The following is a 17,311-nucleotide window of genomic DNA, read 5'->3' as shown; positions in this document are numbered from 1 at the left end:
GCTGGGCGCGGTGGCTCATGGCTGTAAACCCAGCATTTTGGGAGGCCAAGGTGGGTGGATCACTTGAGTGCAGGAGTTGGAGACCAGCCTGGACAACATGGACAAACCCCTTCTGTACTAAAAAATACAAAAATTGGTCAGGCGCAGTGGCTCACGCCTGTAATCCCAGCACTTTGGGAGGCAGAGGCGGGTGGATCACGAGGTCAGGAGATCGAGACCATCCTGGCTAACACAGTGAAACCTCGTCTCTACTAAAAATACAAAAAAATTACCCGGGCATGGTGGCAGGCGCCTGTAGTCTCAGCTACTCAGGAGGCTGAGGCAGGAGAATGGCGTGAACCCGGGAGGCGGAGCTTGAAGTGTGCCGAGATTGCACCACTGCACTCCAGCCTGGGCGACAGAGCGAGACTCCGTCTCAAAAACAAACAACAACAACAACAACCAAACCACAAAAATTAGCTAGGGGTAGTAGTGCACACCTATAGTCCCAGCTACTCAGGAGGCCGAGGCATGAGAATCGCTTGAGCCCAGGAGTTGGAGGTTGCAGTGAGCTGACATCACACCACCACACTCTAGCCTGGGTCACAGAGCAAGATCCTGTCAAAACAGGGGAGGAGAGGGGAGTGGAGCAGGGAGGGGAGAAGGGGAAGGAAGAAGGGGAGGGGAGAAGGGGAGGGGAGAAGGGGAGGGGAGTGGAGGGGAGGGGAGTAGAGGGGAGGGGAGGAGGGGAGAGGAGGGGAGGGGGAGGAGGGGAGGGGAGGAGGGAAGGGGAGGAGGAGGGGAGGGGAGGGGAGAGGACCACTCTGAAGTTCAGTGAAGTTCAGAATTTCTGTTAATCAAAACAGTATGAAGAGAGCTGGAAGGACAGCCACTGTGGTGGACACAGCAAAGGGTGCAGGGAATTCCAACAAGTTGATGAGAACAACATTCATCAACAGAAAGATAAAAGATGTGAACAAAAATCCCAACTGCGAACACCCAAGCAACGCCACCGGGCTTCCCCGCTGGCCAGAGAGACACAGGATGACGGCCCGACGGGAATAGGCGCAGGAGTCCGGTGCAAAACCTCATGAGAGTAAGGACGCTGGAACAGGTGGAATGCTTGGAGGCTGCTGGAGAAGCTGCCATGGGGACGTTGGAAAACACCTCATCTTCATCTAAAAGGCAGAGGATACATATACCTAAGACCCAACAAGTCCATCTCAGGTAATGTTCCTGCACCAGAGGAGCTCTGACACACGCAGGGCAGCCTGTTTATGACAGCAAACTGCTAAGAGCCTGAGCACACACCACACTAGGATAAGGGCTAATGGGGCGCTGGCTTCCAAGCCATGGGGCAGGACACAGCAATGGAAGTGAGCAGACGGGCACTAACACAGCCACCAGAGGAATCCTGACAACGCCCTACTGGACAAAGCGGTAAAACACAGAATACAGCAATATGATCCTATTTCTATAAAGTTCAGAAACCGGCAAGACCACATTATATTACTTAGGGACTCACACAATGGTGGCAAAACTAAAACAATAAGGTCTGGTCCCACAAAAATCAGCCATGTGCGGTCGTGCACACTTGTCGTCCCAGCTCCTCGGGAGGCTGAGGTGCAAGAATCGCTTGAACCCGGGAGGCAGAGGCTGTAGTGAGCCAAGATCGTGCCACTGCACTCCAGCCTGGGTGACAGAGCGAGACCCTGTCTGAAAAGAAAAGAAAAGAGAAGAGAAAAAAGAAAAGAAAAGAGAAAAGAAGAGAAAAGAGAAAAGAAAAGAAAGGAAAGGAAAAGAAAAGAAAAAAGAAAAGAAAAGAGAAGAGAAAAGACAAGACAAGACAAGACAACCAACAATAAGGTCTGGTCCCTGAGAGTCAGTGACTGCCGTGGAAGGGCTGATGGGCTCAGCTCAAACACGACTTCTTAAACCCACCTGTGTGTTCTAAGAACTTTCAGCTTGGATAGGTTGAGCATCCCTTATCTGAAATGCTTGGGACCAGATGTGTTTCAGATTTTGGGGCCTTTCAGAGCTTGGAATATTTGCAAATACATAATGAGAGTTCCTGGAAATGGAACCCAAGTCCAAACACAAAGTTCATTTATGGTTCATATACACCTTATACACATAGCCTGGAGGTATTTCACACAGGATTTCTAAAATGTTGTGCACAAAACAAAGTTTGTGTACATTGAACTGTTAGAAAGCAAAAGTGCCACCTTTTAGCCATCCATGTGGACAATCTGTGGTTGTCTGCCACTCCCATCACTCCTGGCTAAATTTATATGCTACCAGTAAGCAATCGTTTTGTTTTGTTTTTTTAAGTGATGGGATCTCACTATGTTGCCCAGGCTAGTCGCCAACTCTTGAACTCGATCCTCCTACTCTGGCCTCCAAAAACACAGGGATTCCTGGCATGAGCCACGATGCCCAGCTCAATAAGCAATCATTTTCTTACACTTATTCACATATAAGAACTTAGCAGGAGGCCAGGCACGGTGGCTCACGCCTGTAATCCCATCAGTTTGGGAGGCCAAGGCGGGTGGATCACGAGGTCAGGAGTTTGAGACCAGCCTGGCCAATATAGTGAAACCCCGTCTCTACTAAAGATACAAAAATTAGCCGGACATGGTGGTGGGTGTCTGTAATCCCAGCTACTCGGGAAGCTGAGACAGGAGAATCGCTTGAACCTGGGGGGAGGAAATTGCAGTGAGCTGAGATCATGACACTGCACTCTAGCCTGGGCGACAGAGCGAGACTCAGGTTCCCGAGTAGCTGGGACTACAGGTGCCCGCCACCACCACGCCCGGCTAATTTTTTGTATTTTTAGTAGAGATGGGGTTTCACTGTGTTAACCAGGATGGTCTCGCTCTCCTGACCTCGTGATCCACCCGCCTCAGCCTCTCAAGGTGCTGGGATTACAGGCATGAGCCACCGTGCCAGGCTCTTTTTTTTTCTTTTTTTTTTTTGAGACAGGGTTTCGCTCTTGTTGCCCATGCTGGAGTGCAATGGTGCGATCTCGGCTCACTGCAATCTCCGCCTTCCAGGTTCAAGTGATTCTCCTGTCTCAGCCTCCCAAGTAGCTGGGATTAGAGCCTTATGCCACCACACCTGGCTAATTTTGTACTTTTAGTAGAGACGGGGGTTTCACCATGTTGGTCAGGCTAGTCTTGAACTCCTGACCTCAAGTGATCTGCCTGTCTCGGCCTCCCAAAGGGCTGGGATTACAGGCATGAGCCACTGCACCTGGTCCGTGTTTCTTTTTTTTGAGACAGAGTCTTGCTCTGTCGCCCAGGCTGGAGTGCGGTGGCATAATCTCGGTTCACTGCAAGCTCTGCCTCTGAGGTTCACGCCATTCTCCTGCCTCAGCCTCCTGAGTAGCTGGGACTACAGGGGCCCGCCACCACGCCCAGCTATTTTTTTTCTATGTATAGTAGAGACGGGGTTTCACCGGGTTAGCCAGGATGGTCTCAATCTCCTAACCTCGTGATCCGCCCGTCTGGGCCTCCCAAAGTGCTGGGATTACAGGCGTGAGCCACCGCGCCCGGCCCATGTTTCATTTTTAGGTGAGAAGAAACCTCAGATGCAGCTGAGGGACCAGGAAGTGGTCCTCTAGGGAGGAGAGGCATTCTGCCAGATGCTTTTCAGAATGATTCCTCCAGGGCCATCTGCCTCACTAACAATGGTTTTTGTCTTACACATCACTCTGATTTTGTACACTGCCATAGTTTATTTCTCTGTTACAAGTCCCGCTGCTGCAGCTCTTCAGTAAGCCCATCGCACAGTCCACATGGTGTTTCTGCACATTTTCTGTAGTGTTAAGGTCATTTTCATCATGATGTCAGTGTTCAAAAAGTCTCGAACTTTGGAACGTTTGTGATTTCTAAGTTTTAGATTACCGACACTCAACCTGTATTTGTATTTCCCAATAAAAGACTAAAAAGTTTGATGGTTAATAGTGAGTGTTAATTAGATTGAAGGATGTGAAGTATCATTCCTGGGTGTGTCTGTGAGGGGGTTGCCAAAGGAGATGAACATTTGAGTCAGTGGACTGCGAGAGGCAGACCCAGCCTCAATCTTGGTGGGCACCATCTAATCAGCTGCCAGCATGGCTAGGATAAATGTGGGAAGAAGAATATGGAAAGACTAGACTGGCTTAGCCTCCCAGCCTGCATCTTTCTCCTGTGCTGGATGCTTCCTGCCCTCCAACATCGGACTCCAGGTTCTTCAGCTGTGGGACTGGGACTGGCTTCCTTGCTCCTCAGCTTGCAGACGGCCTATTGCGGGACCTTGTGATCGCGTGAGTCAATACTCCTTAATAAACTCCCCTTCATATACACATTTATCCTATTAGTTCTGTCCCTCTAGAGAACCCTAACACAAAAAGTTGAAGAATACAAACAAACAACCCAATAGAACAATGGACCTGAGCCATGAGCAGTTGCCTCCCAGAAGAGGAGACAAGGGGAACAATGGCTGGGGTGGCCGCGGCCCCTTACGAGAATGCAGAACACAAGCAAGCCAGGGTGCGGCTGAGGATTCAGGCCCATCCGGGCCCATGTCCCTGAGATTCAAGACAACAAACGAACTGAAAAGCACAAAAGTTACGGTCACCGATAACATTACACATGCACTGGGGTTTACCTGCAATATTTTATTCACTCCTCAAGTTTATGGGGAGGCCAACTCCCTGCCAGGCCCTTTACAAGGCAGATGGGGCCTGCCCTCAAGTGGCTTCTGTCCTAATGGAAAAGATACAAAGACAACTGGACAGTAAATAAGATCACCACAGACTGTGGCGGCATCAGGAGAGGAGCCGACAAGAGGCTGAGAAACATACTCATGGGGGTGTCGCATTGGAAGAGGAGGGTCAGCACCAAGGGCTATTCTGAAAAGTGACACTGAAGCTAAGACTCAAAGGAAGAGAGCTGGCTATGTGGGAGCCACAGAAAGATTCCAGGCTGGAAGAGCCTCCAACATCAGGCGGCCGAGTGTGGCCAAGGAGGGGTCCATAGTAGGAGGATGGCCCAGGGAGCTGGTGGGAGCAGAAAGGCCGTGGTGAGGAGCAGGGCTCTGTTCCAACTATAGGGCACTGCAGGACCAACATCAGGATATTCTAGTGAAATTACTGTGTTTAAAGAAAAAGAAGAACATCTTTTGGACATCAGAAAACAAAAACAAAACAAAGAAACAAAACAAAACAAAAAAACCATGGCATCGAAGAAGATAGAAAATTAGATTATCATCAGACTTGGATAACAATGCTTTATGCCAGAATAGGGTTGCCAGATAAAATATGGGATGCTCAGTTAAATTTGAATTTCAGATAAACAACAAAAATTTTTTCTTTTTGAGACAGAGTCTTGCTGTGTTGCCCAGGCTGGAGTGCAGTGTGTGATCTTGGCTCACTGCAACCTCTGCCTCCCAGGCTCAAGTGATCCTCCTGCTTCAGCCTCCCGAATAGCTGGGATTATAGGCACCCGCCACCACACCCAGCTAATTTTTGGTTTTTCTTTTTTTTTTTTTTTGAGATGGAGTCTCGCTCTGTTGCCCAGGCTGGAGTGCAGTGGCACGATCTCCTCTCACTGCAAGCTCTGCCTCCCAGGTTCCTGCCATTCTCCTGCCTCAGCCTCCCGAGTAGCTGAGACTACAGGCGCCCGCCACCGCACCCGGCTAATTTTTTGTATTTTCAGTAGAGACGGGGTTTCACCATGTTAGCCAGGATGGTCTCGATCTCCTGACCTCGTGATCCGCCTGCCTCAGCTTCCCAAAGTGCTGGGATTACAGGCGTGAGCCACTGCTCCTAGCCCAGCAAATCATGTTTTCAGTACAAAAATGACCCACACAATATTTGGGGCGGCCTGTTTATTCGTTTTTGCTAAATCTGGCAACTCTCTGCCAGAAAAACATGGAATAACTTATTTAAGACACTCAAGGAAATGTCAACCAAGAATCCTGTAACCAGCAAAACCATCAACTACAAAAGGCACAAGAAACCGTGACCAGCAAGCGTGAGGTCGAGGATCATGTTCCCATGAGCCCTTCCCATGGAACCTACAGAGAATGAGCTTTGGACAAGAGTGGCAGAGAGCCGCGAACAGAGGATAGGGCTGGGTGCCACATGGGCAGTTGCCTGCAGAACCAACACCAAGAAGGCAGAGAAGGGACAGCACGGGATGTAACACCATGGTGACTCAAACAACAGACGCAGGGTGTGGCTGTTAGATCAGCAGGCTGTGGAGGAGCACATGCAGGGCAGTCCTCATGTTTCAGTCACGTGACTGGTGATGGCGACATCAGTGTTATTCTGGTGTTAGTGCTGCCTGTGTAACAGAGATCAAACAAACGGTAATTATGGGATAGTCTGATTCTATTAACCTTGAGAACTAGATTCTTGAGAACAGAGATAGAGATGTAATGAAAAAGAGGTTAGATGCAGTGGCTCACGCCTGTAATCCCAACACTCTGGGAGGCTGAGGCAGGTGGATCACTTGAGACCAGGAGCTCAAGATCCATCCGGCCAACATGGTGAAACCCCATCTGTACAAAAAACACAAAAATTAACTGGGTGTGGTGGTGCATGCCTGTCGTCCCAGCTACTAGGGAGGCCGGGGCACGAGAATCACTTGAACCTGCAAAGCAGAGGTTGCAGTGAGCCACAATCCCACCACTGCACTCCAGCCTGGGGAACAGAGCAAGACTATCTCAAAAAAAAAAAAAAAGATGTAACAGAAAAGAGGAAAATCTCTGAGACCCATATGTTGAACTGGAAATATCAACATGAACTCATAAGGTATTTTTTCTATCTACTGATAGAGATATTTCCTAGCTCTGTCTACTGAAAAATCCCAGGAATAACCATCCAGAAGTACTGAGCCTTCCAGAAACAGACTACTGTCTTAAAAGGCAACTTCTTGGCTAGGTGCAGTGACTCAAACCTGTAATGCCAGTACTTTGAAAGGCCGAGGCAAGTGGACCACTTGAGCCCAGGAGTTCAGAACCAGCCTGGGCAACACAGTGAGACCCCATCTCTACAAAAAATAGAAAAATTAGCCAGGCATGGTGGTGTGCACCTGCAAGTCTCAGCTACTTGGCAGGTTGAGATAGGAGGATCCCTTAAGCCCAGGAGGTTAGGGTTGCAGTGAGCCATGTTTGAGCCGCTACACTCCAGCCTGGGTGACAAAATGAGACCCTTTCTGAAAAACAAAAACAAAAAAACCCTGCAGCTTCTCACTAAAAGGAACCAGGGCTATTTTTGTAGAAATGGCCAATTCCAGGTCTAAAGAAAGAAAGAAATGAAAGAAGCCTAAAACATGAGCTGCCAAAGACCAGCAGGGCTGTGTCCGAGGGATTCAGATCTCAAGAGGCTGCCCTTGCCAAAGATGAGACAATCTGAGCTTCGATAATGGTGATGACTGCACTGCATTGAAGCCATCAAACGCGTCTTACCAAACTACCTTTGGAGGGTGACAGGAAGCTAATCCACTACCTTGAAAACTGATAAAAACACAAAAGAATCAAAGGCTGAACCTGCCTTTCTTTTTCTTTTCTTGAGATGGAATTGCACTCTTGTCGCATAGGCTGGGGTGCAGTGTTGCAATCTTGGCTCACTGCAACCTCTGCCTCCTGGGTTCAAGCGATTCTCTTGCCTCAGCCTCCTGAATAGCTGGGATTACAGGCGCACGTCACCATGCCCAGCTAATTTTTGTATTTTTAGTAGGGAGGGGGTTTCACCATGTTGGTCAGGCTGGTTTTGAACTCCTGACCTTGTGATCCACCTGCCTCGGCCTCCCAAAGTGCTGGGATTACAGGTGTGAGCCACTGCGCCCAGCCAACTCTGCCTTTCTTACATGAACCATACCTCTGGGTAACCACATGGTACCTGGGGCAAGTATCTCTTTGTCAAGGTGTTCCACTTAATCAATGAAAAAAATGATAGAATTACAGTATCATCTTCCCACCAATTAATTAATTAATGGGTACAGGCATTCAGCATCAATGCTGCTAAGACTGATGTTCAAAAGAGAGAATACCGCGTATTACATGACCCCTATTGTCTTGCCCAAGGGACTGAGCTTGAGTCTGAATCTGTTTCTGAATTCAGTTGCCAATGTGCTAGAAATTCAGATGGCAGAGAAACATGTTGACTTGCACCTTGACAATGCAGTCAGCAAAACTCAACGATGAACAAATCCACAGAACAAACAGCCAGGTTCTTCTACAGATAAATTATGAGAGAAAGAACAGAGGGGAACCTGTAGCTTATGAGGGACTTAAATATGGGGAGTTGCTGTTTCACAGGCACAGAGTTTCAGTTTTGCAAGATGAAAAGAGTTCTGGAGGTGGATGGTGGTGACAGTTGCCTGACAATGAGAATGTACTTAACACTACTGAAGCATTTGCTTAAAAATGATTAAGATGCCAAATTTTATGTTACATGTATTTTACCACACTAAAAATAAAATCACCAATGGTCAAGCCTCCAAAAAAAGACTTAAATCTATGTAAAAATATATTTATATATTATCTTTACATAAATTTGTGTGTGTGTGTGTGTATATATATATATATATATATATATATAGAGAGAGAGAGAGAGAGAGAGACAGAATCTCCGTCTGTCACCCGGACTGGAGTGCAGTGGCACGATCTTGGCTCACTGCAACTGCTGCCGCCCGGGCTCAAGCGATTCTCACGTCTCAGCCTCCTGAGTAGCGGGACAGGTGTGTCACTATACTCAGCTAATTTTTGCATTTTTAGTAGAGACGGGGTTTCATCATGTTGCCCAGGCTGGTTTCGAACTCCTGGCCTCAAGCGATCTGCCCGCTTTGTCCTCCCAACGTGCTGGGATTACAGGTGTGAACCACCGCATAGGGCATGTCTATGTAGTGGTGTAATCTCGGCTCACTGCAACCTCCCCCTCCCAGGTTCAAGCAATTCTCCTGCCTTAGCCTCCCAAGTAGCTGGGATTACAGGCACCTGCCACCACGCCTGCTAATTTTTGTATTTTTAGTAGAGACGGGGTTTCCCTATACTGGCCAGGCTGGTCTCAAATTCCTGACCTCAAGTGATCCGCCCCCCTCAGGCTCCCAAAGTGCTACAATTACAGGTGTGAGCCACCGCACCCAGCCATAGGTAAGCGTTTAAAGTGGACACAACTAATAAAGGAAGCAATTACTATAAAAATCAGGATAGCTGTTACTTACTGGGGAGTGAAGAACTGTGACTGGAATAGGATGCAAGGAGGGGAGTCTCAGTGGCAACTTTTTTTTTTTTTTTTTTGAGACGGAGTCTCGCTCTGTAGCCCAGGCTGGAGTGCAGTGGCCGGATCTCAGCTCACTGCAAGCTCCGCCTCCCGGGTTCACGCCATTCTCCGGCCTCAGCCTCCCGAGTAGCTGGGACTACAGGTGCCCGCCACCTTGCCCGGCTATTTTTTGTATTTCTTAGTAGAGACGGGGTTTCACCGTGTTAGCCAGGATGGTCTCGATCTCCTGACCTCGTGATCTGCCCATCTCGGCCTCCCAAAGTGCTGGGATTACAGGCTTGAGCCACTGCGCCCGGCCTGGCAACTTCAATCCAAAAGACCTGGTGGTACATCTGATGTTGTTGTCTTAGAATGATGTATTAAGTTACACATTTGTTTTATGTGGTTTCTACATTTCCTTCCCTCCTTCCTTTTTTTTTTTGAGACAGGGTCTCACTCTGTAGCCAAGGCTGAAATGCAGTGGCACTGTCACAGCTCACTGCAGCCTCAACCTCCTGGGCTCAGGTGATCCTCTCACCTCAGTCCCCAGAGTAGTTGGAACTACAGATGCATGCTACCACACCCGGCTAACTTTTTTTATTTTTAGTAGAGACAGGGTTTCAACATGATTTTCAGCCTAGTCTCAAACTCCTAGGATCAAGCGATCTTGCCTGTCGCGGCATCCCAAAGTGCTAGGATTACAGGCGTGAGCCACTGTGCTCTTTCATGATTTCTTTTTTTTTTTTTTTTTTTGAGACGGGGTCTCGCTCTGTCACCCAGGCTGGAGTGCAGTGGCCGGATCTCAGCTCACTGCAAGCTCCGCCTCCCGGGTTCACGCCATTCTCCTGCCTCAGCCTCCCGAGTAGCTGGGACTACAGGCGCCCGCCACCCTGCCCGGCTAGTTTTTTTGTATTTTTTAGTAGAGACGGGGTTTCACCGGGTTCGCCGCCGCGGTGGCTCAAGCCTGTAATCCCAGCACTTTGGGAGGCCGAGACGGGCGGATCACAAGGTCAGGAGATCGAGACCATCATGATTTCTTTTATACTAACAATTTTTCTTTTCTTTCTTTTTTTTTTTTGAGACTGAGTCTCATTCTGTCACCCAGGCTGGAGTGCAGTGGCACCATCTCGTCTCACTGCAAGCTCTGCCTCCTGGGTTCACACCATTCTCCTGCCTCAGCCTCCCAAGTAGCTGGGACTACAGGCGCCTGCCACCACGCCCGGCTAATTTTTTGTATTTTTAGTAGAGACGGAGTTTCACCATGTTAGCCAGGATGGTCTCGATCTCCTAACCTCGTGATCCACCCACCCTGGCCTCCCAAAGTGCTGGGATTACAGGCGTGAGCCACCGTACCCGGCCTATACTAACGATTTTTCAATAGGGATGAACAATCTTGAAGACGAAAAAAGTTGAAGGACATCCTCTATGAGATTTAAAGACTTACAATAAAACTAAAACAATTAAGAAAGTGTGATATTGGCCTATAATCTCAGCACTTTGGGAGGCTGAGGCGGGCAGATCACTTGAGTCCAGGAGTTCGAAACCAGCCTGACCAACATGACCAACATGGTGCAACTCCGTCTCCACTAAATATACAAAAAAACCAAAAACAAAACAAAGCAAAAAAAAACGGCTGAGCGCATTGGCTCATGCCTGTAATCCCAGCACTTTGGGAGGCTGAGAGGCAGGTGGATCACCTGAGATCAGGAGTTCAAGACCAGTCTGGCCAACACGGTGAAACCCCATCTCTATTAAAAATACAAAAATTAGCCGGGCATGGTGGCGCATGCCTGTAATTCCAGCTACTCAGGAGCCTGAGGCAGGAGAATCGCTTGAACCCAGGAGGCAGAGGCTGCAGTGAGCCGAGGTCATGCCATTGCACTCCAGCCTGGGTGACAGAGTTTCAAAAAAGAAAAAAAAAAGTGTGATATTGGTGTGAGGAAAGAATACAGTCCTGAAATATGCCTACTAATATATGATGCTCTATATTAGTAGGCATATAATTGTGGCCTCAAAATTCATTTGTGCAAATCCCAACCCCTGTACCTCGGAATGTGACCTTATTTGGAAATAGTCACTGCAGAATTAATGAGTTAAGTTGAGACGGGGTCACACTGGAGTAGGGTGGGCCCTTCATCCAATATGGCTGGTGCCCTTATAAAAGGGGGATACAGGGATACAGACAGGCACACAGGAAAAATGCACATGAAGATAAAACAGAGATCAGGGTAATAGGAAAAAAAAAAAAAACCCATCACCCAGTCTGTATTACTTTGTTACTGCAGTTGTTAAATTCATACATAAGGTTACCTGATCTTCTACCAAGGCACAGAAGCAATTCAATGGAGAAAGTAAAGTCTTTTCAACAATCGAGACTGGAACACCTGGACATCCACATAAAAATAACCTTGCAGGCTGGGTGCAGTGGCTCACACCTGTAATCCCAGCACTTTGGAAGGTGGAGGTGGGCCGATCACTTGAGGTCAAGAGTTTGAGACCAGCCTGGCCAACACGGTGAAACCCCGTCTCTACTAAAAATACAAAATTAGCTGGGCATGGTGGCACATGCCTGTAATCCCAGATACTCGGGAGGCTGAGGCAGGAGAATCGCTTGAACCTGGGAGGTGGAAGCCTCAGTGAGCTGAGATCGCACCACTGCACTCCAGCCTGGGCAACAACAGCGAAACTCTGTCTCAAAAAAAAAATAGTAATTATAAAAAATAACCTTGCCCCCTACATTTCAACCATACTCAAACATTAGTAAAAGATGAATCATAGACATAAATTTGCAAATGCAAACAATAAAGCATCTAAAAGAAAATATAGAAGAATATCTTCATGACTTCTGGGCAGGCAAAGGTTTCTTAGACATAAAGGTACTAATCACAAAAACATATATTTATATCTCTATGTATCCAATAAAGAACACTACAAAATGGGCCGGGCGCGGTGGCTCAAGCCTGTAATCCCAGCACTTTGGGAGGCCGAGATGGGCGGATCACGAGGTCAGGAGATCGAGACCATCCTGGCTAACACGGTGAAACCCCGTCTCTACTAAAAAATACAAAAAACTAGCCGGGTGAGGTGGTGGGCGCCTGTAGTCCCAGCTACTCGGGAGGCTGAGGCAGGAGAATGGCGTAAACCCAGGAGGCGGAGCTTGCAGTGAGCTGAGATCCGGCCACTGCACTCCAGCCTGGGCGACAGAGCGAGACTCCGTCTCAAAAAAAAAAAAAAAAAAAAAAAGAACACTACAAAATAATCATAATAAAACGACAAACAACCCAGTTGTTAAATGAACAACAGCTGGGCATGGTAGTGCACTCCTGTAACCCAGGCTACTCCAGAGGCCGGGGCAGAAGGATCACTTGAGCCCAGGAGGCCGAGGATGCAGTAAGCTATGATCACAGCACTGCATTCTAGCTTTGGTAACGTAGTGAGACCCTGTCTCTGTCAATCAATCAAAATGGGCAAAAGATCTGAACAGGGGTTGGGCGTGGTGGCTCATGCCTGTAATCCCAGCACTTTGGGAGGCCGAGGTGGGTAAATCATGAGGTCAAGAGATCAAGACCATCCTGGCCAACATGGTGAAACCCTGTCTCTACTAAAAATACAAAAATTAGCTAGGCTTGGTGGCGGGCACCTGTAGTCCTAGCTACTTGGGAGACCGAGGCAGGAAAAGCGCTTGAACCTGGGAGGCAAAGGTTGCAGTGAGCCAAGATCACACCACTGCACTCCAGCCTGGTGACAGAGCAAGACTCCATCTCAAAAAACAACCACCGCCCTGCCCCCCGCAAAAAAGACCTGAACAGGAACTTCAGCACACAAATACATCTGAAGGTTGGCCGGGTGCAGTGGCTCAAGCCTGTAATCCCAGCACTTTGGGAGGCCGAGACGGGCAGATCACGAGATCAGGAGATCGAGACCATCCTGGCTAACATGATGAAACCCCGTCTCTACTAAAAAATACAAAAAACTAGCTGGATGAGGTGGCGGGCGCCTGTAGTCCCAGCTACTGGGGAGGCTGAGGCAGGAGAATGGCTTGAACCCAGGAGGTGGAGCTTGCAATGAGCCGAGATCGCACCACTGCACTCCAGCCTGGGTGACGGAGCAAGACTCTGTCTCCAAAAACAAACAAACAAACAAACAAACAAACAAACAAAGATGTATGCATTTTACTGCATTTCTATTGAAGATTATGTTCAATTTCAGAAAATAAAATTCTGGAAAAAAATATGACTGGAGGCCAAAAGTTTTTAAAAGATTTGATTTATAAAACTATGTAAGATAGGCACAATGACACAACACACACGTAACAGGGAATCCCAAAGAAGACTTCCGAAGTCATGGAGTACTGAAATGCTGTGACACAAAACCCAGGTCTATTGAGATAAAACAGAATTGACACACATGCTGCATGGGTACTCTACGGACCTAGGGGGAAATCAACTCAGAATAGCCAGCACTGAGACACAGTAAAATTTCCGGTTTTAAAATATAAAAATAGCCCGTAATCCTGGCATGCATGCGTGTGTGTATGTGTGTGTGTGTGTGTGTACGTGTGTATGCAAAGGATTTATATATATATAAAAATCCTTTGGGCATCTAGGCAGAAAAGACGAAATCATTTATAAGGAAAATCACAGTCAAATCAGATAGTCAGCAATGAGTTATCAATATCAGTAATAGATTCTAGAAGACAAGAAAGCAACATATGAAGATACCTCAGACTTTTATACCCAGCCACTTAAACTGAGATGGCCTGGTGTCTGTCTAACACGAGAAACGGCTCTCTGGACCATGGACTGAAAGAATGACATGCAGGGACCAACCACGGCCTCAACTTGCAATCATGTTCCAATATTTTCATTGAAAACTTGATGACTTCTGGCTGGGTGAAATGGCTCACGCTTGTAATCCCAGTACTTTGGGAGGCCAAGGTGGGAGGACTGCTTGAGCCCAGGAGTTGGAGACCAGCCTGGGCAACAAAGCAGGACCTCATAACACACCCACAAAAATGGCTAAAATTAAAGACCAGCCAATGTTGGTGAGGACATGAAGCAAAAATGCTCATAAGCCACTTGTGAGACATAAGGTGTGGGGTATAAATTGGGGTATAAACAGCTACTTTGGAAAAACAGAAGGGTTTATGTACACAACTTGAACACACACACACTTTATAACCCGAAATTCGACATCTAGGTCAACACTAACTGTGTAAAGGACAAATGTTAATAGTGGATTATGCATTAACAGTTAAATACGGGATAGAGCCATTTACCCATCACAGGCAGAATGAATCACTGTAATAGATAATTCACTGGAATCCTTCACAGGAATGAAAATAAATGAACTGTACTATATGTATAAATTTCACCAAGAGAATACTGAGGAAAAGAAGCCAGATACAAAATTATTTACACTGTACAATTCTCTTTGCACAATATCCCAAAACAGTAACACGATCTACTATTGTTAGAAGTCACCCCTTCCAAGGGGCTTGAGAGTGCCATCCCTGGGTGTTGTTGATGTCCCATTTCTTTACCTGGTTGGTGAATAAATACAAAGGATCACTGTGTGATTACTCATGGAGCTGAACAGTTAACATGTGTACATTTTTCTATATGCGTATTATACTTCAAAATAAAAATAATTAAAAATGACATAGATGGCCTAGGTGCCCATCTCACTTCTGTAATCCCAGCACTTTGGGAGGCCAAGGAAGGAGGATCACTTGAACCCGGGAGTTCGAGACCAGCCTGGGCAACATAAGGAGACCCCATTTCTACAAAAATACAAAAATATTGGCAGAATGTGCTGGTGCATACCTGTAGTCTCAGCTACTTGGGAGGCTGAGGTGGGAGAATTGCTTGAGCCCAGGAGTTCAAGGCTGCAGCGAGCTATGATTGCACCACTGCATTCCAGCCTGGGTGAAAGAACGAGACCTTGTCTCAAAACAAAACCAAAAAATGACACAGATGCATTAAAAGTTATCTAAGATATACCAGCAAGTGAAAAAAGCATGTTTTGAAGTATGTCATTTGGTTAAAATATTTCCTTGCGTACATGCATTTGTACATATGTAAATGCACAGAGAAAGAACTTCAAGGAAAAAATGAAACGTGGGGAAAACAAAGTGAATGCTGAAAAGCATAAATGTGATTGATGAATTAACAAAGGGAAGCTGAGCATGGTTAATCCCATGAAATGTTGAACTTCTGAATGGAAAAACGCATCTCTAACAAGAGCATGGGCACTAAGAATTCCATAAGAATTTCACTTCAGATGCCAACCTCATCAAGTAAATGGGGAGAAGAGCACCTGCCTCAAGGGTTACTTCTACCACCCGAGGCTGAGTGCACGCTGCTGACGCAGATGCTTTACTTTCTGTGGGGCTGCCACACGCGCCATGCCTCTGAGGCTCCCTTCCCCAAGGACCACTGACCACAGCAGCCCCTCTGTGTGAAAGCTGCAGGCACTCTCCTCTCAGGCCCTCCACGGAGAGCCCGCGCTTCCCTCCTTTCCCCTCCACAGAGGGGGCGCCTCCCTCCCTGCCCCGTCACACAGAGCGGGCGCTCCCCTCCCAACCCCTCCACGGAGAGCCCAGGCTTCCTTCTCTTCCCCTCCACAGAGCAGGCACTCCTCTCCAGGCCCCTCCACAGAAGGGACTCTCCCCTCCCAACCCCTCCACAGAGAGCGGGCACTCCCCTCCCCACTCCTCCACACAGAGCAGACGCTCCTCTCTGGGCCCCTCCACAGACGGGGCGCTCCCCTCCCAACCCCTCCACACAGATCGGGTGTGCCCCTCCCCACCCCCAGCATCCAGACAGCCCACCGCAGCACCACCCTGGGCTCTGAAATCTGGACAGGCCCAAAGCAGCAGGACCTCAGGCTGCTTCTGGTGGGGCAAGGGCCGCAGAGGGTGTCCTGAGGTGCCTGCACCTGATTCTTAGCCTGGTGACATTCGCACTGTGGCCCCTTCTGCCCCTGTCCTCCCTTGGCCCTGCTTTCTGTTTTTGTTTTTTTTTTTTTACCTTTTATTTTTTTGAGACAGAGTATCGCTCTGCTGTCCAGGCTGGAGTGCAGTGGCGCCATCTCGGCTCACTGCAACCTCCGGAGGCCTTCTAGGTTTAAGCAGTTCTCCTGCCTCAGCCTCCCACGTAGCTTGGATTACAGGTGCCCGCCACCACGCCAGGCTAATTTTTTTTTTTTTTTTTTTTTGTATTTTTAGTAGAGACAGGGTTTCACCGTGTTGGCCAGGCTGGTATTGAACTCTGACCTCAAGTGATCTGCCCGCCACAGCCTCCCAAAGTGCTGGGATTACAGGCGTGAGCCACTCCCCAACCAGCCCTGCTGCTTTCTCAAGCTGCTCCTACATGTCCCAGAACTCTATGTGCCTTCCTCAGTGGCTGCTGTTTGCATCCCAGCACCTGACAGTGAACCTCACAGGACAGGGGGCAGTGCTCCGCTTCTGAAAAGGGCAGACAGAAAATATTTTAGGCTTTGTGGGTCACATGTGGTCCCTTTGTTGCTTTTATAACAGGCTGAGCACGGGCAGACTGCAGGGCTGGCGGGCCATGGCCACTGTGCACTGACCTGCGGAAGAGCCATGCTGGAAACCACAAGCTCACCTGTGAAAAATAGTATGTTTTCAGGATTATCACTAATCACTTCAATTAGCCTTAAGGATGGGTACGGTGGCTCACACCTGCAATCCCAGCACTTTGGGAGGCCAGGTGGGCAGATCACCAGGTCAGGAGATTGAGACCATCCTGGCCAACATGGTGAAACCCTGTCTCGCCGGGCGCGGTGGCTCAAGCCTGTAATCCCAGCACTTTGGGAGGCCGAGACGGGCGGATCACGAGGTCAGGAGATCGAGACCATCCTGGCTAACACAGTGAAACCCCGTCTCTACTAAAAATACAAAAAACTAGCCGGGCGAGGTGGCGGGCGCCTGTAGTCCCAGCTACTCGGGAGGCTGAGGCAGGAGAATGGCATAAACCCGGGAGGCGGAGCTTGCAGTGAGCTGAGATCCGGCCACTGCACTCCAGCCTGGGTGACAGAGCGAGACTCCGTCTCAAAAAA

General features: G+C 48.3%; 1 protein-coding gene across 3 annotated transcripts in view; it reads right to left on the bottom strand.

Moving 5' to 3' along the window:
* MROH1 (maestro heat like repeat family member 1) overlaps positions 1-17,311 on the bottom strand; it is a 120,870-nt gene that overhangs the window by 43,822 nt on the left and 59,737 nt on the right. The gene's annotated exons all lie outside the window — the stretch shown is intronic.

The sequence above is a fragment of the Theropithecus gelada genome, chromosome 8 (assembly GCF_003255815.1).
Source record: "Theropithecus gelada isolate Dixy chromosome 8, Tgel_1.0, whole genome shotgun sequence".
Classification (NCBI taxonomy): Eukaryota; Metazoa; Chordata; class Mammalia; order Primates; family Cercopithecidae; genus Theropithecus; species Theropithecus gelada.
The sequence above is the reverse complement of the archived record's forward strand: the minus strand, read 5'-3'. Positions and strand labels throughout refer to the sequence as shown.